The sequence below is a fragment of the Arachis hypogaea genome, chromosome 12 (assembly GCF_003086295.3).
Source record: "Arachis hypogaea cultivar Tifrunner chromosome 12, arahy.Tifrunner.gnm2.J5K5, whole genome shotgun sequence".
In the NCBI taxonomy this organism is placed as follows: Eukaryota; Viridiplantae; Streptophyta; class Magnoliopsida; order Fabales; family Fabaceae; genus Arachis; species Arachis hypogaea.
The window spans coordinates 40797728-40801249 of record NC_092047.1 but is presented as its reverse complement, the minus strand read 5'-3'; the positions used below and the strand labels follow the sequence as shown (position 1 = coordinate 40801249).

The window sequence follows — 3522 nt, the reverse complement described above, 5'->3', positions numbered from 1 at the left end:
TGGTTCTATGCATCCGTTTTTGGTGCCATCGCCAGGGAATCAATTTCGAACAATAATTCACAACCTGAGTAACAATTTCGCATACCAAGTTTTTGGCGCCGTTGCCGGGGATTGTTTGAGTTTGGACAACTGACGGTTCATCTTGTTGCTCAGATTAGGTAACTTTCTTTTTGTTTTCTTTTCAAAAAGTTTTCAAAAATCTTTCAAAAATTTCTCCTTTGTTTTTGAAAAAAAAAATTTTTTTAAATAAAAATATTTTCAAAAAAAATATATTTTTCTTCAGAATTTTTAAGAATGAATTCTAGTGTTTCATGAAGCATGTTGAAGCCTGGCTGACTGTAGGGCATGTTAGGCGTGTCATGTCTGGATACATACTAAAGCTTGGCTGGCTATTAAGCCATGCCTGACCCTTTGATTGGAGCTTTAGACTAAAGAGCATAAGATTCCTGGAATTCATATTAAAAATTTTGGAATCCTTATTTTCCTTTTTCAAAATAATTTTCGAAAAAAAAATACAAAAAAATTAGAAAATCATAAAAATCAAAAATATCTTTTGTGTTTCTTGTTTGAGTTTTGAGTCATGTTATAAGTTTGGTGTCAATTGCATGTTCATCTTGCATTTTTTGAAAAAATTCATGCATTCATAGTGTTCTTCATGATCTTCGAGTTGTTCTTGGTAAGTCTTCTTGTTTGATCTTTGCATTTGCATGTTTTGTGTCTTTTCTTGTTTTTCATATGCATTCCTGAATTCTTTATGTCTAAGCATTAAAGAATTCTAAGTTTGGTGTCTTGCATGTTTTCTTTGCATTAAAAACTTTTCAAAAATGTGTTCTTGATGTTCATCATGATCTTCATAGTGTTCTTGGTGTTCATCTTGACATTCATAGCATTCTTGCATGCATTCATTGTTTTGATCCATAACTTTCATTCATTACATCATTTTTCTTGTTTTTCTCTCTCATCATAAAAATTCAAAAATCAAAAAAATATCTTTCCTTTTTTCTCTTTTAAAATTTCGAAAATTAGATTTGACTTTTTCAAAAATTTTTAAAATCTAGTTGTTTTTATGAGTCAAATCAAATTTTCAAGTTAAAAAAAAATCTTATCTTTTTCAAAATCTTTTTCAAAAATCAAATCTTTTTTTTCAATTTTTTTTAGTTATTTTCGAAAATTTCAAAAATATTTTTCAAAAATCTTTTTCTTAATTTTACATCATATTTTCGAAAATAACATCATCAATTAATGTTATGATTCAAAAATTTCAAGTTTGTTACTTACTTGTTAAGAAAGATTCAAACTTTAAGTTCTAGAATCATATCTTGTGATTTCTTGTGAATCAAGTCATTAATTGAGATTTTAAAAATCAAATCTTTTTCAAAAAAACTAATTTCTATCATATCTTTTCAAAAATATCTTCTTATCTTACATTTTTCAAAAAAGTGATTGCAAAATATCTTTTCTAACTTCCTAACTTCTTATCTTTTCAAAAATTTGTTTCAACTAACTAACTAACTTTTTGTTTGTTTCTTATCTTTTTGAAAACCATCTAACCAACTCTCTCTCTCTAATTTTCGAAAAAATCTTCCCTCTTTTTCAAAATTTCTTTTTAATTAGACTAATTATTTTATTTTTTTATTTGAATTTTCGAAAAACTACTAACCTTTTTCAAAAACTATTTTCGAAAATCACTAACTCTTTTTCAAAAAAATTATTTTCGAAATTTTCCCTCTCTCATCTTATTCTATTTATTTATTCATCTATTAACATCTCCTCACCTCACATCTCTGCTCTCCTCACCCTTGTGTTTCTTTCCTTACATTACATTCTTTGTCCCTTTCCTTTCTTCCACTCACACAGGGACTTCTATACTGTGGTATAAAGGATCCTTATTATTATTATTATTATTTTTTCTGTGCCCTCTTCTTTGTCATATGAGCAGGAGCAAGGACAAGAATATTCTTGTTGAAGCAGATCCAGAACCTGAAAGGACTCTGAAGAGGAAACTAAGAGAAGCTAAATTACAAGAATCCAGAGATAACCTTTCAGAAATTTTTGAACAGGAAGAGGAGATGGCAGCTGAAAATAATAATAATGCAAGGAGAATGCTTGGTGACTTTACTGCACCTAATTCCAATTTACATGGAAGAAGCATCTCCATTCCTACCATTGGAGCAAACAATTTTGAGCTGAAACCTCAGCTAGTTTCTCTGATGCAGCAGAACTGCAAGTTTCATGGACTTCCATCTGAAGATCCTTTTCAGTTCTTAACTGAATTCTTGCAGATCTGTGATACTGTTAAGACTAATGGAGTAGATCCTGAAGTCTACAGGCTCACGCTTTTCCCTTTTGCTGTAAGAGACAGAGCTAGAATATGGTTGGACTCTCAACCCAAAGACAGCCTGAACTCTTGGGATAAGCTGGTCACGGCTTTCTTAGCCAAGTTCTTTCCTCCTCAAAAGCTGAGCAAGCTTAGAGCTGATGTTCAAACCTTCAGACAGAAAGAAGGTGAATCCCTCTATGAAGCTTGGGAAAGATACAAGCAGCTGACCAAAAAGTGTCCTTCTGACATGCTTTCAGAATGGACCATCCTGGATATATTCTATGATGGTTTATCTGAGCTATCAAAGATGTCATTGGATACTTCTGCAGGTGGATCCATTCACCTAAAGAAAATGCCTGCAGAAGCTCAAGAACTCATTGATATGGTTGCTAATAACCAGTTTATGTACACTTCTGAGAGGAATCCTGTGAGTAATGGGACGCCTATGAAGAAGGGAGTTCTTGAAATTGATACTCTGAATGCCATATTAGCTCAGAATAAAATATTGACTCAGCAAGTCAATATGATTTCTCAGAGTCTGAATGGAATGCAAGCTGCATCCAACAGTACTCAAGAGGCATCTTCTGAGGAAGAAGCTTATGATCCTAAGAACCCTGCAATAGCAGAGTTAAAATACATGGGTGAACCATATGGAAACACCTACAATCCATCATGGAGAAATCACCCAAATCTCTCATGGAAGGATCAAAAGCCTCAACAAGGCTTTAATAATGGTGGAAAAAACAGGTTTAGCAATAGCAAGCCTTTTCCATCATCCACTCAGCAACAGACAGAGAATTCTGAGCAGAATCCATCTAGCTTAGCAAATTTAGTCTCTGATCTATCTAAGGCCACTGTGAGTTTCATAAATGAAACAAGGTCTTCCATTAGAAATTTGGAAGCACAAGTGGGCCAGCTGAGTAAAAGGATCACGAAAATCCCTCCTAGTACTCTCCTAAGCAATACAGAAGAGAATCCAAAGGGAGAGTGCAAGGCCATTGAATTAATTACCATGGCCGAACCCACAAGAGAGGAGAAGGACGTGAATCCCAAGGAGAAAGACCTCCTGGGATGTCCAGTGATCAATAAGGAGCTTCCCTCTGAGGAACCTAAGAAATCTGAGACTCATCTAGAGACCATAGAGATTTCATTGAACCTCCTTATGCCATTCATGAGCTCTGATGAGTATTCCTCTTCTGAAG

General features: G+C 33.6%; 1 non-coding gene across 1 annotated transcript; it reads right to left on the bottom strand.

Moving 5' to 3' along the window:
* Positions 1-2465: 2465 nt before the first annotated feature.
* On the bottom strand, positions 2466-2573 carry LOC112731190 (small nucleolar RNA R71). The gene has a single exon (XR_003166979.1). It is a non-coding gene; the product is annotated as a small nucleolar RNA R71 (small nucleolar RNA).
* Positions 2574-3522: the final 949 nt, after the last annotated feature.